The sequence below is a fragment of the Prionailurus viverrinus genome, chromosome B4 (assembly GCF_022837055.1).
Source record: "Prionailurus viverrinus isolate Anna chromosome B4, UM_Priviv_1.0, whole genome shotgun sequence".
Taxonomy (NCBI): Eukaryota; Metazoa; Chordata; class Mammalia; order Carnivora; family Felidae; genus Prionailurus; species Prionailurus viverrinus.
In genome coordinates this window covers 72,545,738-72,572,539 of record NC_062567.1, presented here as the reverse complement: position 1 = coordinate 72,572,539, position 26,802 = coordinate 72,545,738, and the positions used below count along the sequence as shown (strand labels likewise).

The window sequence follows — 26,802 nt, the reverse complement described above, 5'->3', positions numbered from 1 at the left end:
GTTACTTGGATTAAATCATTTTAAGAAAAACATTCATTTTATGAAAAGAAACCCAGGTGGTTTATATGGCTGGAATTTCACTATTGGGAATTCACATTTCCCAGTATTTTCCCAATATTTCTTAAAATAATCTGTGTCTACATTTAAAATTCAACCAGCTGTGGGAGACATAGCACATTATTTTATTTATAAATTATTAAAATATTTAGGTCTAATAATTTTATCCTATTAGTTCCAAAGATATAGGTAGCTGAGGATTACTCTACATCTAACCCTTCATCTGCCCAGTGTAATCACATGGAAAATGTTGAGAATTGGAAAAAATGTCCGGGAAGGTGTAGTAATGAGGATAGGAGGAAAAACAGTTACTGCTGGAAGAGAGAACTTGTCTGCCCCTGGTTGGGAGGCAGCTGGAATGGGGAGAAGCAGTGTGCATAGAAGTTACATTTCACTGACCTTAGTATTTCCCCCTGAAATCTTTTTTTCCTTTTCCTTTTACCATCTACATTACTGGAGACTAGAACTGATAGGAAAAAACTGAACTCTCTTTTCTAGCATATGCGATTAAACTTTTATAATATATAACATTTATAATATATAACATATTCTATAAATTCTGGCCATCCAGGAACTCCCTGTCTACTCTGTTGTGTTTCCTCTATATGTCTTCAGAATAGGAACCTCTCACCTGCTTGTTTCAGTCTCCCTTAAACCTGAAATTTCTAGATTAGTGAAAAATTTGTAGAGAGAATGCAAGAAATCAACAAAATCCATTTTCAACAATACTCTGGAAGCACAGACAAGCATTATTGAGAAGATAGTAAGAATGACTGATGACAAAACCCTTGGTGGAGGACAAATCTTTAAAGCCCTGTTTGATGTAACTAACTGGTGGTTAGAGTTCTGAGCTAGGCTCCAGCACAGGGAAATAGTGATGTTTGGGTACGGATGAGAAGGGTGGCCTCAAAGAGACAGGAGTAGAAGGTCAGATGAGGAGAGACAAATACAACCTGGAAGTCTCTAGTGGGGGTGGGGATGGGGTGAAGACCATTACAGATACCATGGAGGACATTACCCAGCTCATGACACTTCCTGGCACAGAAGATATCTGTTTGCTCTGGTTTTTCCATAGGGTAAGGAGTCATCTGCAATCAGGTGCTCTTTTTGCAAGAATCAGTACTTCTAGACTCCAATTATTGAACTAGTAGATAATTTTTTTCTTAGTTAGAAGTCTCAGTGATGGCAGGAAAATAGACTGTCTCTGATAAACGTGTTTTAAATAACATGTTTCGGTCTTTCTTACTAACCACGGTAGAAAAATACTCAGATTCCTGTAAGAGGTATCTGAGAAACCTGTCTCATGTGATCCAGATGAAATCACATGGGCATCTGTTCCTTTAGCTGCCTTTGTGATTCTAAATACTGGGCTAAAGTATCAGTGAAGAAGCAATTTCCGGACATAATCCGTTAGAAAGGCAATCAGTAAATTGGCCAGCTGAGTTTGGGGACTCAGGAGACAGATGAATTTCTAAATTCCCTGAAGTCACAGCCAAATGCCAGACTTTAATTAACCAGAAGAGTTGAAACTTGTAAGAATCATAGGGCATTCTCTCTCTCTCTGTGTTCAGGCCATTTGGGTCAAAGCAAACGTCTTGATCCTTTGGTGGATGTCTCGTGGGTTTTGAAAGTCGGAAGGCTGGGTAGCAGTTTCCAGTGGACCTGTAAGGAGCTGGATGGTTCATTTAGGAAATCACAGGGAATTATTTTCCTCCATCCATATGAATGGGGAAGTATACAAATTGTGATGATCAAAGGAGTTAATCAACAGAAAGTGTATTTTTATATGTCTAATCAATTTTTCCCATCCTAGATTGATAAAGCTTTATGATTCAGCCCACTTATGGTATGGCAGACTCAGGCCAACAAAAATTACAACATCCCCACCATCATTGGCATAGGATTTTCATAATTTCATAGTCTCAATAACACTTGATAGTTTTAATCTTTAAAATTTTTGCCAATATGTGAATACATATAAGGTTTTTAACTATAATTCTCACTTCCCTGATTACTAAAGGTTGAGCATGCTTTTATAGTTTTTAACATTTTATTTTATCATGGTAAGAACACTTAACATGAGATCTGCCCTCTTAACAAATTTCAAGTGTGCAACACATTATTTATAGTGGGTACAATGCTGTTCCGCAGATCTCTAGAGCGTATTCATCTTGCTGAACTGAAACTTTATGCCTATTGATTAGTAACTACTTATTTCCACCTCTCCCCATTCCCTAGAAATCACTATTCCACTCTTCGACCCTATGAATGTTGCTATTTTAGATAACTCATGTAAATGGACTCATGCGGTATTTTTCTTTCTGTGACTGGCTTATTTCACTTGGCATAATGCCTTCCAGAGTCATCCACGTTGTTGCATATTGAAGCGTTTCCTTTTTCTTTTCTTTAAATAATTGCCTTCTTTTTAAATGCTGAAAGTATTCCATTATGTGTCAATATTGCATTTCTTTATCTGTTTGTCCTCTGATAAACATTTAAGTTACCTCCAGATGTTGGCTATTGGAAAGAGTGCTGCATGGGAGAGCTAATATTCTTTGAGATACTGATATCAACACTCTTGGATAAGTACCCAAATGTGTGATTGCTGGACAGTATCATAGCTCGATTTTTAATTTTTTGAGGACTCTCCATACTGTTAGCTATAGTGGTCGTACCATTTTGCTTTCCCATCAACAGAGTGCAGGGGCTCAAATTTCTCTACATTGTCACCAACACATGTCATGTTTTCTTATAGTAGCCACTCTGACAGGTGTGAGGTGATATCACCTTGTGGTTTTGATGTGCATTTCTCTGATGATTATTCATATTGAGCACTTATTGGCCATTTGTGGCTAAACCATGTTAGGCCACAAAATGAGTCTCAATAGATTTAGAGATTGAATCATGCAAAGTATCTTCTCTTACCACAGACGCATGAAGCTATAAACCAGCACAGAGGGGAACAGAAAAATTAGCAAATACATGGAAATTAAACTACACACTCTTAATCTATGGGTCAAAGAAGACACACAAGCAGGGTTAAAGAATACTTTGAGAAGAATGAAAAGGGGACACAACATACCAACTTTATGGCATGCAGTAAAAACGGTCCTGGAGGGAAATGTGTAACTGTAAATACCTACATGGAAGGAAAAGACACATCTCAAATGAAGAAAATAACTTTTCACCTTAAGGAACAAAATACAGAAGAGCAAACCAAACCCAAGAAGAAAGGAAATAAATATTAGAGTGGAGCTAAATGAAATAGAAAATAGAAAAATAGGGGCGCCTGGGTGGCTCAGTCGGTTAAGTGTTGGACTTTGGCTCAGGTCACGATCTCACAGTTCTCGTGGGTTCGAGCCCCACATCGGGCTCTGTGCTGACAGCTCAGAGCCTGGAGCCTGCTTCGGATTCTGTGTCTCTCTCTCTCTCTGCCCCTCCCCAACTTGTGCTCTGTCTCTCTCACAAATAAATAAATGTAAAAAAAAAAAAAAGAGAGAGAGAAGAAAATAGAAAAACAGAGTGAATAAGAGAACAAAATTTGGATTTTTGAAAAGATGAACAAAATTGATAAAACCTGAGCTACAATGAGCAAGAAAAAAAGATTCAACAAAATCAAATATGAAAGTGGGGACATTTCTATTATGTTACAGAAATTCAAAGAACTGTAAGAGAATACTATGAACAACTGAATGCCAACAAATTAGATTATATGAAATGAAGAGTTTTCTGGCTAGCACACAAACTACCAAAACTTACTCAAAAAGAAATAGAAAACCTGAACATACTTATGACAAAGAGATAATATGAGTTTTCAAAAGTATCAACTAAAAAAAAGAAAAATCCCAGGACCAGATGGATTCGCCAGTAAATTCTACCAAATGTTTAAAGAATTAACACCAACCATTCTCAATCTCTTCAAAAAGATAAGAGGATGGAACACTTCCTACTCATTCTATGAGGCCAGCATCACCCTGCTATCAAAGCTAGACAAAGACATCACAAGAAAGGAAACTTAACAGAGCAATATCCCTTACAAATATGTGAAAAAATACTTAACAAAATACTAGAAAATATGTCAAATCCAGCAGCTTATCAAAAGAACTATACAAAATGACCAAGAGAGATTTATCTCAGGAAGACAAGGTTTGTTCAAATACAAAAATCAATCAATGTAATTCAACACATCCTAGAATGATGGGAGTGGGAGGCATGATTGTTTCAAGTGATGCAATAAAAGCATTTAACAAGATTCAACCCTCTTTCATGATTAAAAAAACAAACAACTCTAAAAAGTCAACAACCTCGGAATAGATGGAAACAACCACAACATAGCAAAGTTCCTATATGAAAAGCCCACAGCTAACATCAGACTTACTGCAAGACTGAAACTTTTCCTCTAAAATCAAGAAAAATACAAGGACATATTTCACTTTCACCGCTTTCTATGCAATTAGTACTGGAAGTGAATAAGTATTTTTGACTTTTGAATAAGTGTTCTATTAAGCGACCAAAATCACTGACTCCAGTCTTTTGTGTGTCTCAATAAACATGTGTCATCAGATAAAATATAACAATTCTCCCTGTCAAAATAGAGGTAAACGATGCTGTCTCTGTTTTTGGAATAATCTTTAAAACAAAATTTTCACACTGCCTGAGTTGATGCTCATTTTGATTAAGCAATTTATTTCCAAAGATGCAGCTGCCTTTCCAGGTCCATTAACCTGAGGCTAGAACCTGCCATTGCTGATTGCACTGGTCTCTGCGCTGCTTTTTGCAATGCCGTCGTTTTGAGTGTTCACAAATGAGGCAGATGCAAGTTGGATAGAGTGAAAAATAACCGTCTCTGATTTTTTAAACTTTTAAACTCCAGGGGCGCCTGGGTGGCGCAGTCGGTTGGGCGTCCGACTTCAGCCAGGTCACGATCTCGCGGTCCGGGAGTTCGAGCCCTGCGTCAGGCTCTGGGCTGATGGCTCAGAGCCTGGAGCCTGTTTCCGATTCTGTGTCTCCCTCTCTCTCTGCCCCTCCCCCGTTCATGCTCTGTCTCTCTCTGTCCCAAAAATAAATAAACATTGAAAAAAAAATTAAAAAAAAAAAAACTTTTAAACTCTGATTTTTTAAACTCTGATTTTTTTAAACTTTTAAAGCTCTGTTGATTTTTTATCAACAGAATGTTCAGACCAAACATCCTTAAAGACATAATCCATGTCAATGTGGGAAATAAATTGGTGAACTCTATGTCACTATACATCTCCCTAGGTAATTTCCAAATGGAGAATCCCACCTACATGGACAAGAGGGAAATACTACCCATCCTGCTTACTTTAAAGTCCTTCAGGCCCTTGGGTTTACAGATAGACCGTTAACCCTAAAATGGCAAAGTCTGTATTTGTGAGAATGCCCTCAGACTCTCATAAACCTCAATTCTTCCAGTTAATGAGTTTCAAGTTTGGTTTGAGGATATGACCTCAGGGAATACCACTCTCTTCTGAGCTCCATAAGCTGAATTACTGGCTTTTCTTCTTTTTTAAAAAAAATGTTTATTTATTATTGAGAGACAGAGAGAAACAGAGCATGAGCATGGGAGGGGCAGAGAAAGAGGAGGAGACACAGAATCCAAAGCAGGCTCCAGGCTCTGAGCTGCCAGCACAGAGCCTGATGTGGGGCTCGAACCCACAAACTGTAAGATCATGACCTGAGCTGAAGTTGGATGCTCAACCGAGCCACCCAGGTGCCCCTCCTGGCTTTTCTTCTGCTAGATTATATCTGAACCTGAACTGATATTCTTTGTCCAGTACATAGAATCACAAAGGCAGCTAAATGAAGAGAAGCCTCTGTGATTGAGTCTGGGATGACATGAGAGAAGTCTCTCTTGTGTTCCTTTCAGGATCTGGATGTCTCCCACTGTATTTTGTGAGTGACAGATTTCAGTTGATTAAGTGTGCTTAAGCTTCTCTATCTGCCTTCACCCACTGTGACTTGCCAATAGGTCAAATTTATGTCTGTGCTTTCTCTAGTTAAGCTATAGAAAAAATGGTTTTCTTGTGCATAGAGATCCCCAGACCAAAGACAACTTCTTATACCATGGCAAGACCAAAACCAAAAGAGTACTTTATTCCAGAAAAAGTTAGACCTCCATCATTTCTCTAAAGTTTCCCCTTGTTCCCACCTAGAGACTTCTAGGTCTGGATTCCTTTTTCTTAGCTAGGCTTTTTTTTTTTTTTTTTTAAATGCCTGGATCTTCTAGGGAACTCCTTTTGCCTTAAGTTCTCAAATCATCTTTTCCTTGTGCAAGGGTCTGAGTTCTGGACCCTTAGGGCATAATGATTTTTTTAATCTACTGTGAGGCTTTTATTTCTAGTTGTTCTTAGAATCCACTAAATAAGTCTTTATGCTCTCTTAGAAGTGTTGAGTATACACTGACTATAAAATGTGCATTGATCTGGGAAGCTAAGACCAAGAGCTAAGAGGTTCCTAGTCGGAGAAGATAGTGAGATTTAGTGACCTGGGAGGGTCCTCCTCCTCTTCTAGACCCTAAATGCATGAGCTAAAAATAGTTTATGTTTCTACTATTATTGCTCATACCATCGTCTCTGGTCAACAGAATTATTGATGGAAGAAAGAAGGGGAAGACCACACATCAGGGAGGTTTCTGGGGACAATATTGAGTTATATGGAGTTTGTTTTGCACACAGATTGCAAGCATGTGGCCCTTCTCTCCACTCATGTGTTTGTTCCTGGGATACCCAGGGTCTTTATCTGCTGACTGACTTAATTTCTTCATACTAGTTGCCCGGGATATTTCTGTCTTCTAGCACTAGCCCTATTTTTTATCAATCTACCCATCCATTCATTTATGCAATTAACTAACATTCTCTGTCTGCTTGCATGTAGAATAGGTAAATTGTGTGACATTTCTCCTTGGAATGTCTTCAGTCACCTATTTCCATGGAAATTATATAAGATTATTGGATCTAAAGAAGGTAATAATTTATAATATCATTAAATGCACGTTGCCATCAGAATTGATTGAATTTGGGCACGTATTAATTTAAGTGGAATGAATTCACAGTAGTATAGATTTAGATATAAATCATAGGGTGGAGACTGATGATTATTTTGGATTATTCTTAAAATGATTCAGAAAATGCCATCTCTTGTTCCAGTTCTCTTTAAGATGAGATCTGACAAACATATAAGATACCAACAAGTGATCTGTTTGACAAGTGCTCAAACACAGCTGCCAGAGTTAATTGGTAAGTTTGCACACCTTAGTAAGAGGATCTCATTTGGGCTCCACTTTATTTTTCATTTGTTTTGTCAGTGTAAGTTCCCAAACTTCCCTTCTCTTTTTACTGGGTTTAGAAATAGGCATTTGACTTCAATGTATATTGAAGCAGCAGTATGTCCTCTTGCAAGTTAAGAGAGCAGAATTTGAAATCAGTGATTGTCTTTAATTGCAAGGTTTAAATGATGCCTCTCTCTTCCTTGTCTCTAGTCAGAGACATCCCTGTGCAGGGGGCAGGGCTTGCAGATCATGAAAGCTCACATTGTGCAGGATTAGCATGGGAAAGAGGTTTTAAAATATTGAATCTCTAACTCACAGCTTCTTGAACATTCTTTGGATATGCCGGGGTTTACTGAAGCTGAGTGTTCTGGAACAAAAATGGAATACCATTCAGGTTTATACTGAAAGTTAAATATGGAAAAACTGGGGCAAATATCTAGCCCAAACTAGACAGTATCAGACCTGTAAACACAGAGAACACACTGATGCTTGTCAGAGGGTAGGGGGGTAGGGGAATGGGCAATATGGGTGAAGGGGCATGGGAGATACAGCATTCCAGTTATGGAATGAATGAATCATGGGAATAAAAGGCACAGCATAAGGAATATAGTCAATGAGACTGCAATAGTGATGTGTCGGGACAGATGGTAATAACTACACTTATGGTGAACATTGCATAATGTATAAACATGTTGGATCACTATCTTGTACACTTAAAATGAATGTAACATTGTCAATGACAGTAGGAAAAAAATAGCTGAAGCTTTATGTTTAACATTAAAAAAGCCCTGAGGCTTAGATTGATAAATCTTGTTTGGGTCTCCAATTTGAACAGCTAGAATTTATATCAACTCTACCTGACTCTGTGTCCAGAGCTTATTCTATTATTGTACAGTGCTGTTTCCAAGTTCATCCTGAAAAAAGTAAAACTTCTGTGCCCAACATTTAAGGATTAACCAATCTTTGTAGTAACACCTACACGTGCAGATACCGTGTTTCACTTGGTCTTGTTTGGGTCCATGGTGCTGGGTAGTTTAAAAGTTCCCTGGATGGTTCTAGCATGCCTCCAGGCTGCAGAATTCAGGGAACACATTTGTCCGACCTGACTTCTCCAGAAGCCCTCATTACTCTTCTTCTCCCTGCCTTGACTTCAGCTGATACTTGGCTAAAATTTTTAGCCTTCAAATTCTGACCCAAATGCTACTTACTTTTCAACCTTTCCATTATATCCATCTTGATTATTTCCTTCTATGCCTGCTTGGGTTATGGAAATAAATGATATCATGGTTCTTGCTTTTCCACAGTTTTCCTTTCTTTGGTTTCAGTTCCTATGGTCAACCATGGTGCAGAAGCAGATGCTTCTCCTTCTGACCTATTGTCAGAGGATCCACAGGCGTTCATTTTGTAGTGGTTGTGAAGGGCTGGCAGGAGGCTTCTCCTCTGCCACACTCACTGGCACCTAAATATTCCTCTCTCTTCCCTAGCAGGTGTGAGCCAGTAGCACATTTCTGTCCTCATGTGGAGGGTTGCTTAAATCTATTCATCTACACACATATTCATATCAGTTAGATAATTTATCAGTTTGTCCACTTAATTAGTCATACATTCTTTCATTTACTCATTCATTCATCTGTCCTACCTGTGAACTCATTCATCAATTCGCCTATGTCTCCATTTGTTCTGCTGGGTGAATACACTTCTATGTCCTGGTTTTCCAAGCATATTTCCCAACATCCAGAACTAAATTCCCTTGCTAGTTTTTTTCAAACCCAGCTTGAAACCTGACCATCACTGAACACTCAGACTCTACTCCTCCATAAGCCTTCCTGCTTGGCAACTGCTTACAGTAATCATGACCTATCCAGCGAACTCTTAATCTACCCCATCTCCCCCAGAGTTTACCTGATGTCATGGTCTGATGATAGTATTGCCAACAGAATTCACCACAACAGATTCTACTCTTGTGGGGCCCATGAATGTCTTGGCTCCTGCTCTTCCAGGGTTTCCCCTCTTTCCCTTTTAAGTATTTAGACAGGTTTCCATACTCCAAATTCTTCTCAGAACCTAAATTCAAATGATCTCTTAGTTTTGTCTGGTGTAATCCTCAACCTAGGGTGGTGGCTCCAATTAATTTATATTCTGCAGTGATAGATAAGCAGATGAGGTCTTTTTTTTTTCTTATATGTAAGTTTGTTTGTAAAGTTTTGTTGAAATAAACAGTTTATTGCGTTCTTCAGTAGCAAAGACTTTTCTCTGCATTTGGAATTTACTGTGTTAAAAATTTTTTTAATTTGAGTATAGTTGATGCACAGTGTTATATTAATTTCAGGTGTACAACATAATGATTCAACAAGTTTATACATTATGCTATGTTCACCACAAGTGTAGCCACCCCTTGTCCTGATACATTTCTATTGCAATATCATCTACTATATTCCTTATGCTGTGCCTTTTATTCCTGTGACTTGTTTATTTCATGACTTGAATCCTGTATCTCCCTCTCCCCTTCACCCATTTTATCCAACCATCCTCTGGCATAGTTTTAGGAATTTTAATCTCCTTTTTTATCCCTGTTCCTCAACATACATAATCACTTGCACACTTGTGCACAACGCCACCCCCTGGCTACCTACATTGCACATTTCAACTGGTTTCTTGAATCAAATAATTAAATATATCAGGGACATGTGATATGCAGAATAAAATAAATATAGGAGTTTTTTGGGTTTTTTTTCTCATTTAAAATTTAAGTATGTGTTTGTTTGTTTGTTTATTTATTTATTTATTCCATTTTATTTTTTAAAATTTACATCCAAATTAGTTAGCATATAGTGCAACAATGATTTCAGGAGTAGATTCCTTAGTGCCCCTGACCCATTTAGCCCATCCCCCCTCCCACAACCCCTCCACTAACCCTCAGTTTGTTCTCCATATTTATGAGTCTCTTCTGTTTTGTCCCCTTCCCTGTTTTTATATTATTTTTGTTTCCCTTCCCTTATGTTCATCTGTTTTGTCTCTTAAAGTCCTCATATGAGTGAAGTCATATGATTTTTGTCCTTCTCTGACTGACTAATTTCACTTAGCATAATACCATCCAGTTCCATCCACATAGTTGCAAATGGCAAGATTTCATTCTTTTTGATTGCCGAGTAATATTCCATTGTATGTATGTGTATATATATATATATATATATATATATATATATATGCCACATCTTCTTTATCCATTCATCCATTGATGGACATTTGGGCGCTTTCCATACTTTGGCTATCATTGATAGTGCTGCTATAAACATTGGGATGCATGTGCCCCTTCAAAACAACATACCCCTTGGATAAATACCTAGTAGTGCAATTTCTGGGTTGTAGGGTAGTTCTATTTTTAGTTTTTTGAGGAACCTCCATAGTGTTTTCCAGAGTGGCTGCACCAGCTTGCATTCCTATCAACAATGCAAAAGAGATCCTCTTTCTCCACATCCTTGCCAACATCTCCTGTTGCCTGAGTTGTTAATATTAGCCATTCTGACAGGTGTCAGGTGGTATCTCATTGTGGTTTTGATTTGTATTTCCCTGATGATGAGTGATGTGGAGCATTTTTTCATGTGTCAGTTGGCCATCTAGATGTCTTCTTTGGAGAAGTGTCTATTCATGTCTTTTGCCCATTTCTTCACTGGATTATTTGTTTTTTGGGTGTTGAGTTTGATAAGTTCTTTATAGATTTTGGATAGTAACCCTTTATCTGATATGTCATTTGCAAATATCTTCTCCCATTCTGTCGGTTGCCTTTTAGTTTTGCTGATTGTTTCCTTTGCTGTGCAGAAGCTTTTTATTTTGATGAGGTCCCAGTAGTTCATTTTTGCTTTTGTTTCCCTTGCCTCCAGAGACGTGTTGAGTAAGAAGTTGCTGAGGCCAAGATTAAAGAGGTTGTTGCCTGCTTTCTCCTCAAGGATTTTGATGGCTTTCTGTCTTACATTTAGGTCTTTCATCCATTTTGAGTTAATTTTTGTGTATGGTGTAAGAAAGTGGTTCAGGTTCATTTTTCTGCATGTTGCTGTCCAGTTTTCCCAGCACACTTCTGAAGAGACTGTGTTTATTCCATTGGATATTCTTTCCTGCTTTGTCAAAGATTAGTTGGCCATACACTTGTGGGTCCATTTCTGGGTTCTCTATTCTGTTCCATTGATCTGAGTGTCTGTTCTTGTGCCAGTACCATACTGTCTTGATGGTTACAGCTTTGTAGTATAGCTTGAAGTCTGGGATTGTGATGCCTCCTGCTTTGGTTTTCTTTTTCAAGATCGTTTTGGCTATTTGGGGTCTTTTCTGGTTCTGTACAAATTTTAGGATTGTTTGTTCTAGCTCTGTGAAGAATGCTAGTGTTATTTTGATAGGGATTGCATTGAATATGTAGAATTGCTTTGGGTAGAATCGACATTTTAACCATATTTGTTCTTCCTATCCAGGAGCATGGAATCTTTTTCCATTTTTTTGTGTCTTCTTCAATTTCTTTCATAAGCTTTCTATAGTTTTCAGCGTATAGATTTTTCATCAGTTATAGCATTTTAAATTTCATTCTATTTTTTACTTCTTTTATCTCTGCAGAAAGGGATTCTAATCTATTTTCGACTCCAGCTAGTATTCTTATTATTGTGATTCTAAATTCTGGTTCAGATATCTTGCTTGTATCTGTGTTGGTTAAATCCCTGGCTGTCATTTCGTTGTGCTCTTTCTGTTGGGGTGAATTCCTTCATTTTGTCATTTTGAAGGGAGAAAAGGAATTAATGAGGTAGAAAAATTAAAATTAAAAAAATTAAAATTAAAAAATTAAACACACACACACACACACACACACACACACAAATCTAATAAATGATGCTAGATCCTAGGTGTGTTTTGGTCTGGGTGTTGAAAGTGGTCTGACAGATTAGAGGGAAAAAAAGGGCAGGGGAAAAAAAGGAAATTGTTTGAGAATTTGAAAAAATGAACACATTGAAGTAGACTAAAATGAGACGATGGGAGGAAAATAGAATTTGAAAGAATTTACACAAAAGTAAAGAATATAGTAGAAAAAATTAAAGAAAGATATTTTTAATAAAAATTAAAAATAAAAATGAATTTTTCTCTTCCTGTATTTAAGAAAAAGAAAAGAAATGAAAAAGAGAAAAAATAAAAAAAGAAATCATTTGAAAATTTGAAAAAGTGAATACACTGAAGTAGACTAAAATAAAATGATGGAAGTAAGATAGAATTTGAAAGAATTTACACAAAAGTAAAGAACATAGTAGGAAAATTAAAGAAAAATATTTTTAATAAAAATTGAAAGTAAAAATGAAGTTTTTCTCTTTCTGCATTAAAGAAAAAGAAAAGAAATGAAAAAGAGAAAAAAGAAAAAAGGAAAGAAAATTGAATGGATGCACCTGCTAACAGATGGAAATAGGACTGAAATTACTTCGTTTTCCCCTAGAAGTCAGACTATGTAGCACTTTATAGTCCATAAACTAAGTAGGCAGTGAGACTTGTGGTCTTGAAGAGGAAGGTTGGCCCAGTTAGGCGGGGCTCAGTGTAACGACTCCGTTCTCCACTAGATGGCGCTGCTAGCTTATTGGGGTGGATTGTTGTGGTGCTCGTAGGTGCATGTTCGCATGTGTGGGAGTGGTGAAAATGGTGTCACCCAGCTATCCAGTCTCTAGTATCGGAACTCTGTTCTCCCTATCAGCAATCGTGCACCGGTCCTCTGTCTTCAGCTTTCATCCACTCCCTGCTTCTTCACTGTGAAGCCCCAGGCAGTACCTCTCTCCTGAGTTTTGTCTCAGATGCGGCTATTTTCCCTGGCCCCTTATTTCTGAAGGACTGCAGGTTTGACCTGGTCTGCCCCTCTGCGGGAGGGTCTCACCCAGCAATGGCTGAACAATGGCCAAATGTTGGCTGCACCCAGGAACGCTTGCTGGAACCTGCTGCTGCTGGAGCCCTGAGACTGCAGCCAGGTGCCAGCCTGCCCCAGAAAAAGTTCGCAAGAGAGTGTAGCAGCAGCTTTTCAGGGATTATGGAAAATCACAACACACATCTGGCACCAGACTTCAGCCTTAATGACCTTGTTCCAGCACCAGCAAATGTGGCCATTTTCTGGGATCTGCTGGGACCAGGTGGCTTCAACAGTATCTACCAAATGTCCTTCCAGCAATGGAACCTCTTTTCTCCGTGTGGCCTGAGAACCTCCTGGACCTCACTCTGTTCCTGGGGATTCGCCCTTCCCACCAGAGCACCTCCAGGTATTGAGCTGCAGAGTTGCAGACTTTGTGCTTCCCTTGTTTACAGTCTTAATGAAATTTAAACCCTCTCCTTTCTCCTTTCTCCCTTTTTAGTTTAGTCCCTGTGGCTGTTTCCAATTTTCCACTTTCTCTCCAGCTGCTTTTGGGGAGGGGTGCTTTTCCAGTATCCTCCCCCCTATCCCCCCCACCCCCCATCTCCATCCTCTCTCTGCCTGCAAAAGTGGCTCCCTGCCCACCACCGACTTCTCTCACCCCAACTTCACCTCTCTGTGCCACGTACCTGCTGAATTCTGTGGTTCAGGTTGTGAAGATTGTTGTGTTAATCCTCCAGTCAGTTTTCTAGGTGTGTAGGACGGTTTAGTGTTGGTCTGGCTGTATGTCATGGATGCAAGACACACAAAAAACTTCCATGCTGTTCCACCATCTTGGCTCTTTTGAGAAAGAACCAATTTCTCACATGATCCAGGCTTCAGAACAAATGGCAATTAAAGGAGTAAGAAAATTTATATGGGCTAGTAAGAAAAATTATGTGAATTTCTTCAGAGCCATTGGGTCAGAAGAGTCACATATGGAAAGAACATAGATGTGCTGATTCAGGGTTCAGAAGTTGTTCATGAGGCACTGGATGATGGAAAGGTTCTAGGGAGGGGAGGGTGAGTAGATAAGAAATCTCTGAAAAAGACAAGCAGGCTGAGGAGAGAGAGAGATATATACAGAGGATGAGATACAAACTCTGAAGAAGAGACGGCACAAAGGGTAGGTGAATATGTCATGTTTCTGTGTTTATTCCATGGGAGTATCTTCTATCACGGCAGTAGGAAACCACACCCCACTACTGAGCCCATCCTCTTGGGACTGTCTGCTGAACCCCATATCCAGGTGCTGCTGTTTGTGAATTCTTGGTGATTTACCTTCTGACTTACATGGGGACCCTGGTGATGCTCCTTGTGACCCTCCCCTCCCTGCCCCCAAGAAAGAAAGTACTTCTTTCTCAGTCACCTCTCTTCCCTAGATCTTTGTAACTCCTTTGTCACCATGCCCAAAATGCTGGAGAATCTCCTGTTTCAGAGGAAACCAATCTCAGTAGAGCTGACTCAGGGTGTGTGTGTGTGTGTGTGTGTGTGTGTGTGTGTGTGTGTTGCACTCAGGGATCAAAGCCTTTCTGCTCTTTGTGATGACCTATGACCACTATGCTGCCTGCCATCTGCCACCCACTGTTCTCTGGTCAGCTGATAAGTAAAAATTGTGTGGGGGTCTGGTATGGGTCTCATGGAGACTGAGATTTGGGATGCTCATGTTATGCCTTACTTGAGCTGCGAGCTGCCTTCTTTATTCCCTCTGTCCTGCTCTCATATCTCTGCCAACTTTGCAGTCCTGGTATGTTCTGCCATCATTCATACCCTTTTGACCATCCTCCTGATCCTCTTCTCTTACTCCTGCATTATTGACACCATCCAGAGCATCAGCTCCACCTCAGGCAGAAGCAAGGCCTTCTCCACCTGCTCCTCCCACCTTACCTCAACGATCTTCTCTTATGGTTTAGGTTTTCCTTACTGTCTTGTGCTAACCTCTGGTTGCCCACTGGAGGTGGTTTTCTCTATGCAGTACAGTGTGGTCACTCCCCTAGTGAATTCCTTTCTTTACAGCCTAAAGAACAGGGAAGTAAAAGCAGCTCTGAAAAGAATGTTTCAAAAAGGTTTGTAACAGCTCAGAGAACAGAGTCAGAAGATGACTGGGAAATAGGGCAGAATTGCATCTAGATGGCTGGATAACAAGCATTAAGAAAATTTTTCTTTCCTAATGTCAGCCATAACAAAATATCTTGAACAAGCCTCTTTGCTTTAGGAGGCTTAAGAAAAGGCCAAGAGCTATTTGCTTACTTTAGCTCATATTTAATTTGTTCATGGACAGTACAATGGATCAGATAATTATTTCAATCAAGAAAATTGGTACATACTTGTTCTTTCTTCATCTGTGGAACATTCTCAGTAGATTTACTACTGATAAAAATGTCTGTGACCTGAATTCTTATTTAAATCCACAGTGGTTTGAGATGTAGGGGCAAGCTTTGCTAGAAATAAAAGACCCAGTACTTCTGGTAGTGACATAAAATTGAAACTCAGGAGTTGGGAGTCTGTTTGGGGATGAGTATGGACTGGAGAGGCTCCTAGAATGACTGGGAGAGGGAGCATCCAATTAGGGTGAAGTCAGATGCAGACATTTTCCATACTCTGTACATCTCCCAACACCTTTACCTGGTGGCAACTGGGAGAGAATCCACTCTTTCTGGGGTGGCCATCAGCCCCGCTGTGTCCCTGGGGCACCATTGTTGGGATGCTGAGGAGGTGCTGAGGCCAGGTGGCAGGTCATCACCAAAATGCTGGGATACTGCCTTGCCTCCCCCAGAATCAGATTAGCTGCTTCTTTTAGTTTACATTTACACTTCCAGTTGGCTGAGCCTAATAAGAAGCCACCAGCCTGGAAATCTGGGAAATGACTCTGCAAGCATCTAGTCAAAGTAATGGAAAACCGAGTACATAGGACAAAAATGGGGTTGGGCGTCATCTGAAAATAAATTGGTGAAATAGATAAACTTGTAAACGTGACTCTCCTCAAGCAAGAAACAGAAACTAGTATGGATAAAATCAGGAGTGAGAAGAGAGGATGGAAGGGAAAATGGGAATAAGAAGGAGAATTTAAAGAAGGCTTCAATATGGGTCAGAAGAAAGGGGAAGGGGGAACTACCCTTGGGAAAACAGTAAATAGAAAACTCAGGTCTATAGATGTACTGGCTCCCTCAGGTGGTCTGAGGGATTTACTACACCAGTGAACACAGGAGTTTAAGGGAAGGTAGGATCCTCTTACTCTGTGCTGATACAAGATATGATGTGGGGGCTGTGGCTTCTTCCCCAATATCTGGAATCCTCAGAAATTTCGAAGGAACTTCAAGGAACAGTCTTCATTTGGTGGACTTTTCTTCCCTTTTTATACCCATCCCATCTCATGGTGTCTCTGTTCCCACTTGTGCACTGATCTCTTCCAGAACTAGGATATGCTCCAAATTCATCTAGATTCTTTTTTCTAAAGGAGATTGACTTAAAATAATTTTATATAATAATCAAGTGAGACATTAATTGAAAATAGACACTCATCTAATTTTAGAATTACATATAAGACTTGTTTCAGGTCTTTCCACAGTTTGCCTTATTGCCTATCCGTTTTCCTATTTTGTCTACTTTGGGAATCTCATGCATTTTTAGCCAATATCCTTTTTCCCTTCAGTGGCGTTATTGTCTTCAAAAGAGCAACAGTTAATTTCTCCAACTGCAAAAATGGAAGCCAAAGGGCGGTGGAACAATATCTTCAATGTGCTCTAAGAAAATGATTATCATCCTAATATTTTACACTCAATAAAATAGCTGTGCTATGCAAGGCAGATTTAAAGTCATTTCAAACAAAAAATAAGAACATCTGCCACCAGAACTTCATTAAAGGAGATCTTTAAAAGTGTTCTACAGGCAGTAAGGTTAAAATCGCAGATGTAATTTTCAAAATGCAGAAAGGAATGAAGATAAGACATTGTACACGTGGGTAAATCTAAAAGAATATTGACACTAAAACAACAACAATATCTTATAGGGCCTTATATGTTTGTACAGGAATGTCATTAAAATTAGTAGAAAAAATAACATTTACATTGGGAGGTATTGAATTAAAAGTGGTCTAAGATAGTTTAAGTGACAAAATGAAAGTAAAATTATCAATTAATATTAGGTTTTGATAATCCAATGAACTGTAATTTCTAGGGTGGCCACCAAAATTAGAGAAAAAGACTGTAAAACTTCTAAACAAATGATTGGAAAAGAATGGAATGATAACAAATCATCCACAGAAAGGAAGAAATAAAATGTTAAATAACTTAATTGACAGAATAGAAAAAAACAGTAATGATATAGAAAATTGAAACATGATTAGCAAATTTGCCTAATGAACATATTACCCTACTGCACTGTGCTACACAGAAGCAAAATAGTATATGTTTTCTTAAATTTTATTTTAATTCTAGTGTAGTTAATATGCAGTGTTATATTAGGTTCATGTGTACAACATAGTGATTCAACAGTTCCATATATTACTCAGTGGTCATCATGATAAGTGTACTCTTAACCCCTTTCACTTGTTTCACCCATCGCTCCGCCCACCTCCCCTCTGGTACATCTGTTTGTTCTCTATAGTTAAGAGTCTGCTTTTTGGTTTGTCTCTTTTTCCTTTGTTCGTTTGTTTTGTTTCTTAAATTCCACATATGAGTGAATTATATGGTATTTGTCTGTCTTTGACTTATTTCACTGAGCATTATATTCTCTAGCTCCACGCATGTTGTTGCAAATGGCAAGATTTAATTCTTTTTTATGGCTGAATAATATTCCATTGTATATATATATACCACATCTAGGCACTTGGGTTGCTTCCATAATTTGGCCATTGTAAATAATGCTGCAGTAAACACAGGGTGCATATATCCTTTAGAATTAGTGTTTTCATATTCTTGGGTAAATACCCAGTAGTGTGATTATTGGAGTTGAATCATTCTTGATATCAGTGTTTCTCAGTGGTCAATCAATTACTTTCTTCAGGATTACCTCAACATGCAGAATATAGGACATATCCTCTATTCAACTGGAACGTTTGCCTTCAGCTTTATTATGCACAAAATCATGACACAAAACACAGAAATACGGTCCTGCACATGGTCCATGGTATTTTCTGTCATTTATGAAGATCCCGGATGAGTTCTGGGACACCTGTAGTTCAGGTTCAGTATGGGACTGCTTTCCTCTTCTTCCTTTTATTCTGCACATCTCCTAACTCTTGGTGGCTCTGTGCCTACCCAGCACCTTCAAACTACCTTCTGCAAAACTCTTTTGACTTTTCTTCTACAGGATATTTGGCTAAAAGCCATAATTATTATTATTATTTTTAAAATCAATCTTAATCATGGTTGATTATTTTTGCCAGTATCAATTCTTCTTTTAAAATATTTTCTTAAGATCTTTAATTGTAAAACTCAAGAATTTCATATAAGATAAACATGTTTAGGCCTCTTGCAACATTTTATTTCATTTTCAATCTATTTTCCAGTTATGATTCTTTAGGGGCATTTTGGCCAATTTATCTCTTCCTTTTATTGGCATGTTTTAACAAGTTTTATAAACTATGCAACACTCATTTGTGATTCATTTCCTTTTTGAGGATTCTTGTCTTTCTTTTGCTATTTTCATCCATACTTTATATGGTTTTATGAAACAAAATGGTGCCTACTCAAATCTTGTTCCCATATGTTAGTAACATTTTTCCCATTAATTTAAATTAAGAATAAAAATGTGTGATGGAGATGCCAGAGCATTTAAAATTTTTGTTGCACTTCATTATTATAATTTTTTTTATAATCAAAGATTGTTAAATATTATATAAATAACACTAACTTTTAAATTTGTAAAATGCATTTAAATAATACATTATTTAAAAAGAACAACCATTGGGGTGCCTTGGTGGCTCAGTTGGTTAAGCATCCAACTTGGCTCAGGTCGTGATCTCACAGTTGGTGGGTTCCAGTCCCGCGTCGTATTGGGCTCTGTGCTGACAGCTCAGAGCCTGGAGCCTGCTTCAAATTCTGTGTCTTCTACTCTCTGTCCCTCCCATGTTCATGCTCTGTCTCAGTCTGTCTTTCAATAATAAATAAACGTTAAAAATTAAAAAAAAAGACGACCATCTAAATAAAGCTAGCAACACAGAAATAGTTCAAATTATTTCCCTCTAAATTTGTCCACAGAAAATCTTTTTATAATGGATTCTTAGATGCATTTATTAACATACCATAATTATACCTAAAATTATATCACGAACATTTTCTCATGACTTCTTATTTTATTTTTATTTTTTTAAAGTTTACTTTTGAGAGAGGGAGAGGGAGAGAGAGGGAATCAGTGCCGGCCCAATGGGGTAGAACTAGGAACCATGAGATCAGGACCTGAGCCGAAACCAAGAGTCAGACGCTTAACTGACTGAGCCACCCAGGTACTCCATGACTTCTAATAAAAAAATCTCCATATTTAATTATCATCCAGTTCCATTAAGCACACAATCAAATTTGATATAATAATCCTACTGTCATTAACATGTCTTCAGCCTTTTACTATGATACCAATTTCTTTATGCTAATAATTATTCCAAATTAGATCTAGGATAGGTCCAATGAAATGTTCAATACTACATTAAACAATTTTAGCATGAAGTTTTCCCTATTAGTGGTTATTTCAAGAACCTGAACCCTGCCCAAAGTTTATGAACACCATTAAGATTTTTGATACTATTCAATTTAAATGAGACATATTAAATCACTCCAATAGTAAATCAAATAGATTTGTTGGTTTTTGTTTTTTCCCGTTTTATTGAGGTATAAGAAACAAATAAAATTGGATATATTTAAAGTATATAATGTGATGATTTGATATATGTGTACATTGTGAAATGACTATCAAAATTATCTTAACATATTCATCACCTCATGCAGTTATCACTTTGTGTGTGTGTGTGTGTGTACAGAATGCTTAAGATCAGCTTTAAGTGTTTTCATGCATACAATTCCATATTACTAACTATAGTCACCATGCTGTACATTAGGTCCTCAGAACTTATTTGTCCTACAACTTAAAGTTTTCATACGCTTTGATCTACAACTCCCATTTCCCTTCTGGCAACCAACCACCATTCTAATTCTCCATTTCTATGAAAGAGGTTTTTGCTTTTGTTGATTATATTCCACAAACAAATGATACCATACCATATTTTTCTTTTTCTCTCAGACATTGTTCATCTAGCACAACGCCCTCCAGCTCCATCCAGGTTGTTGAAAATAGAAGGATTTCCTTCTTTCTCATGGTTGAATGATATTCCATTTTTCATATATATCATATCTTCTCTATCCATTAATTGGTAGATGAACACTTAGTTTATTTCCATATCTAGGCTATTGTGAATAATGCTGCAATGGGCATGGAAGTGCAGATTATCTCTTTGATATCCTGAGTTCATTTACTTTGGATACATAACCAGAAGTGGGGTTCCAGCATTGTATGGTAGTCATTTTTTAAAATGTTTATTATTATTTATTTTGAGAGAGAGTATGTGTGTGCATGTGCGTGAGCAGGGGAGAAGCAGAGAGAGACAGAGAGAGAGAGAGAGAGAGAGAGAGAGAGAGAGGGAGAATCCCAAGCAGGCTCTGTGCTGTCAGCACACAGCTGGTCGGGGGGACTTGATCTCATGACTGTGAGATCATGACCTGAGCCAAAATTGAGTCAGATGCTTAACTGACTGAGCTACCCAGGTACCCCATGCTAGTTCATTTTTTTTCTTTTTTTTAAATTTTATTTTTAAATTTTTTTTTTTAAATTTTTTTTTTCAACGTTTATTTATTTTTGGGACAGAGAGAGACAGAGCATGAACGGGGGAGGGGCAGAGAGAGAGGGAGACACAGAATCGGAAACAGGCTCCAGGCTCTGAGCCATCAGCCCAGAGCCCGACGTGGGGCTCGAACTCACGGACCGCGAGATCGTGACCTGGCTGAAGTCAGACGCTTAACCAACTGCGCCACCCAGGCGCCCCTAATTTTATTTTTAAAAATTTACATCCAAATAAGTTAGCATATAGTGCAACAATGATTTCAGGAGTAGATTCCTTAATGCCCCTTACCCATTTAGCCCATCCCCCCTCCCACAACCCCTCCACTAACCCTCTGTTCTCCATATTTATGAGCCTCTTATGCATTGTCCCCCTCCCTGTTTTTATATTATTTTTGTTTCCCTTCCCTTATGTTCATCTGTTTTGTCTCTTAAAGTCCTCATATGAGTGAAGTCATATGATATTTGTCTTTCTCTGACTAATTTAACTTAGCATAATACCGTCCAGTTCCATCCACGTAGTTGCAAATGGCAAGATTTCATTCTTTTTGATTGCCGAGTAAAACTCCATTGTGTGTGTGTGTGTGTGTGTGTGTGTGTATGTGTGTGTGTATACCACATTTTCTTTATCATTCATCCATCAGTGGACATTTGGGCTCTTTCCATAATTTGGCTATTGTTGATAGTGCTGCTATAAACATGGGGGTGCATGTGTCCCTTCAAAACAGCACACCTATATCCCGTGTATAAATGCCTAGTAGTGCAATTGCTGGGTCGTAGGGTAGTTCTATTTTTAGTTTTTTGAGGAACCTCCATGCTGTTTTTCCAGAGTGGCTGCACCAGCTTGCATTCCCACATGCTAGTTCATTTTTAATATTTTGAAGAAACTGCATATTGTTTTCAGAATGGCTAAGCCCATTTACATTCTCACTAACAGTGTACAAGGGTTCCCTTTTCTCCACATCCTCACCAACACTGGTTATTTTTTGTCTTTTTTTTTTTTAACGTTTATTTATTTTTGAGACAGAGAGAGACAGAGCATGAACAGGGGAGGGGCAGAGAGAGGGAGACACAGAACCTGAAACAGGCTCCAGGCTCTGAGCTGTCAGCACAGAGCCGGATGCGGGGCTCGAACTCACGGACCATGAGATCATGACCTGAGCCAAAGTCGGACGCTTAACGACCGAGCTACCCAGGCACCCCTATTTTTTGTCTTTTTGATAGCAGCCATATTAACAGGCGTGAGGTGATATGCATATAGTGACAGACTTGCGAGTGACATCTTCCAGGGAATCACCAGACAGGTAAAGTGTAATGACTGTTCTCTGGGAATGGGTGTATGTGTGGGGGTTTTTGAAGGGGCTCCATTCCTGCCCCTCCCCTGCTCCTCTAGTCTGTTGGTTTTTACCATGATTGAGGGATGTTGTTTTTCACATCTATTGCAGAGCTGGGGAGGGTGGGATGGGAGTTGGGCAAACAAATCAAAGCACCACAAAGGTCTCTGCTGTTACCAAGATTCAGCCACTTTTCTTCATTAAATGTTTCAAGAATTGTTGCAAACCTTTCGTTAATTTCCAGAGTTTAGAAAAAGTTGATTCTGGCCATTTTTGCCTGTCCTCTTTACCTTTATGGAGGAAAGAATTTTAGGAGGAACTTACTCCACCATTTTTTCAGACTTCCCTCCTCAAATGCATTTTGCATATTACCTTTGAATTCCTGGACCTTGGTAAATTGCTAAGTAGTTCTAACTGTTTGTAGGTTTCTTTGGATTTTCTACATACTCAATAATGTCACTTGTAGGTTAAAAACGTGACTCTTTTTTTTCCATTTTTATGCTCTGATTTTTTCCCTGCCCTATTGAACTAAATATAAATGACAGTGCAATGTTGAATGGAACTAGCAATAGTATAATTCTAGTCTTGTTCTTAGGGGAAAAGATTTCAATGTTTCACAGTAAAGTATTATATTTGTGGTAGGTTTGTTACAAATAATTCTATGGCTTGTTTCCTGAGAGTTTTGTTTTGTTTTCTAAATCAGGAATCAATGTTGAATTTTATCAAGGGGTTTTCAGCATCTATAACATAATTATCTTATTTAGTTTGTTAAGTGGTAAAATACTGATTCATTTTTCCAACTTTTTTGGGAATAATTTTAAGTTAAGAAAAGGTTAAAATGATAGCACAGAGTGTTTTTGTATGCCCTTCTTTCCCAGCTTCTACCCAGCTTTCTCTAATGTTGACATCTTACATAACCATGGTACATTTCTCAAAAAATTAATATGAGAACAATACTGTGACCTAAATTACCAATTTTGTTTAGATTTCACCAGTTTTCGCCACAAATGTTCTTTTACTGTTCCAGAATACAATCCAAGATACCATGTGCACTTAGCCATCATCTCTTTAGTCTTCTTCAATTATGAGAGTTTCTTAGTCTTTCCTTGTTTACCACGGCTTTGATAATTTTCAAGAGTACTGCTCAGGTATTTTATAGAACATCCCTCAATTTTGATTTGTCCATAGTTTTCTTGTGATTAGACTGAGGTAATGGCTTTGGGAAGAAAATCACAGAGGTGAAATACCCTTTACATCACGTCATATCAGGGAGTGTATGATTTATCACTGATGATGTTATGCTTGTTTACTTGATTAAAATGGTATCTGCGACTCTTGTCCATTGTAAAGTTATTATTTTTCCCTTTCTGTACTTTGTTATTTGGAAGTGAGTCACTAAGTCCAGACCACACTAAAGAGAAGGAGAATTACATCATCACCTCCTGGACGTAACACTATTTCCATACATTATTTGGAATTCTGTAAATATTTGTCCCTTATCTGTAAGTTATTTATTTACTCAATCATTTATTTACAGAGGAATAGATTCATGGATATGTATTTTATTCTTTGGGGTATAGTCCGAGAGTATTGCTGTTTATTTTTTGCTTAAATAGTTTCACATGTGGGTATTGGGAGTTCTTTCAGATTGGCTCTTGTGTAATTTGACAGATTGTGATCATTTAAAAAATTTTTAAAAAATGTTTATTTGTTATTTTTGAGAGACAGAGCACAAGCAGGAGAGGGGCAGAGAGAGAGGGGGACACAGAATATGAAGCAGGCCATTTTTTTTTTTTTTAAACATGACTTCACTTCTGGAACAACAAAATGTGCTAGGTTCATCTTGTGTTTTCTTGTCCCAGCTCTAGAATCAAGGAGCCTTGGTTCCTTTTGTTAGAAAATGGTATTTAAACACCAGGATCTGATTCAACACTTACATATAGTACTTGGTGCTCTAAATTCTACACCTGAAACTAATATTACAATGTATGTTAACTGACTAGAATTTAAATAAAAACTAGGAAAGAAAAAAAACCCCACCAAGATCTGTGTGCTGTGTGTTCTCATTGCTATTGAGGGGTCACTGCTTCTAGGCCCTTCCATGGATATAGCTAGGAAATGAATATATGCATTCTAACTCAGGTATGCGCATGTATCTATATATCTTTTCTGGATCCATCTATACATATATTAACATAAATATGATCTCATACTGATGATCTCAGACTCAAATCAGTGCCACCCACAGGGTTATGTACACCCTTTTCTCCTTGATTATTTGTACTTTCTCTGATAGTGAGAAAGTTGGGCTTGTGCTATCTACAATTTATTTGCTTATTTTTTTCAACTCTATTCCTACTCATTATCTATCTACTTGTCATATTCATTACTGGTCTTCAACTATAATTTCTCATTTTAGAGCTATCAATTTTTGCCATATGTATAGATTACAGATATATACATATATACATTCTTCTAAAGCTATGTACATATAATTATATATGTTAGATATGTTACATATAACTTTAGAAAAGTGTTTAATAATTTATAGGATTGTATGTAAATTTTAGGTGGTTATTAAAATTATAAAGACTATAATAGTGTGTTTATATTACATTGAAAAGTGAAAATAATGGAATACAGGATTATGGACACTGTGGGCAAATGGAATTTAAATTGTCAAAAATGAAAACAGTGGTTTAGAATAATGTGTATGAAGACTATTATTACTTAAGTTTATTCTGAAATTGCTACATCCTTTCCTAAAAGAAATATTTGAAATAAAGTGCTTATTCCAAATAAATTTTCTGAATAAGAATTGAGGATTGTTCATTACAATCTTATGTCTCAGGATATCTATAACAGCTGTGAGAATAAAGATACTAATATTTTTCTTTGAGATAAAATCCATGTACCATAAAATTAACCATTTTAAAGCACACAATTCTGACTAAGTCTCAATAGTTAATTTTTGCTTTTGTTTCCCCTGCTTCAGGAGACATATCTAGTAAGAAGTTGCTATGGTCCATGTCAAAGAGGTTACTGCCTATGTTCTCCTTTAGGATTTTAATGGTTTTCTGTCTCATATTTAGGTCTTTAATCCATTTTGAATTTTTTTGTGTGTATGGTGTAAGAAAGTGGTCCGGTTTCATTCTTCTGGATGTTGCTGTCCAGTTTTCCCAACATCATTTGTTGAGTAGACTGTCTTTTTTCCCAGGGGATATTCTTTCCTTCTTTGTCAAACCTTAAATGACCATATAGCTGTGGGTTCATTTCTGGGTTTTATGTTCTATTCCATTGATCTCTGTGTCTATTTTTATGCCAGCCCCATACTGTTTTGATCACTACAGCTTTGTAGTATAGCTTGAAGTCCTGAGCTTTGATGCATGTAGCTATGCTTCCCTTTTTCAAGGTTGCTTTGGCTATTTGGGGTCTTTTGTGGTTCCATACAAATTTTAGGATTCTAACTCTGTGAAAAATGCTGTTAGTATTTTGATAGGGATTGCATTAAATGTGTAGATTGCTTTGGATATTTTAACAATATTTGTTCTTCTGATCCATAAGCATGGAATGTCTTTCCATTTCTTTGTGTCATCTTCAATTTCTGTCATCACTGTTTTACAGTTTTCAGAGTATAGGTCTTTCACCACTTTGTTTAGGTTTATTCCTAGGTATCGTATTGTTGTTGGTGCAATTGTAAATGGGATAGATTTCTTAATTTCTCTTTCTGCTGCTTCATTATTGGTGTATAGAAATGCAACACATTTCTGTACATTGATTTTGTATCTGCGACTTTACTGTATTTGTGTATCAGTTCTAGTATTTTTTTGGTGGAGTCTTTCAGGTTTTCTTTTTAAAAAAAAATTTTTTTTCCCAACGTTTATTTATTTTTGGGTCAGAGAGAGACAGAGCATGAACAGGGGAGGGGCAGAGAGAGAGGGAGACACAGAATTGGAAACAGGCTCCAGGCTCTGAGCCATCAGCCCAGAGCCTGACGCGGAGCTCGAACTCCCGGACTGCGAGATCGTGACCTGGCTGAAGTTGGATGCTTAACCGACTGCGCCACCCAGGCGCCCCTTTCAGGTTTTCTATATAGAGTATCATGTCATCTGCAAATAGTGAAATTTTCCCTTCTTCTTTGCCAATTTGGGTGTATTTATTTCTTTTTGTTGTCTGATTGCTGTGGTTAGGACTTCCAGTGTTATGTTAAGTAACAGTGGTGAGAGTAGACATCCCTATCTTGTTCCTGACTATAGAGGAAAAGCTCTTGGTTTTTCCCTGTTGAGGATGGTATTTGCTGTGAGTTTTTCATATATGGCTTTTATTATGTTGAGGTATGTTCCCTCTAACCCTATTTTGTTGAGGGTTTTTAAAATCATGAATGTATATTGTACTTTGTC

At 37.8% G+C, this 26,802-nt stretch overlaps 1 pseudogene; it reads left to right on the top strand.

The window, feature by feature from the left end:
- Positions 1-7,192: 7,192 nt before the first annotated feature.
- LOC125170604 (olfactory receptor 8S1-like) lies at positions 7,193-16,988 on the top strand (annotated as a pseudogene).
- Positions 16,989-26,802: the final 9,814 nt, after the last annotated feature.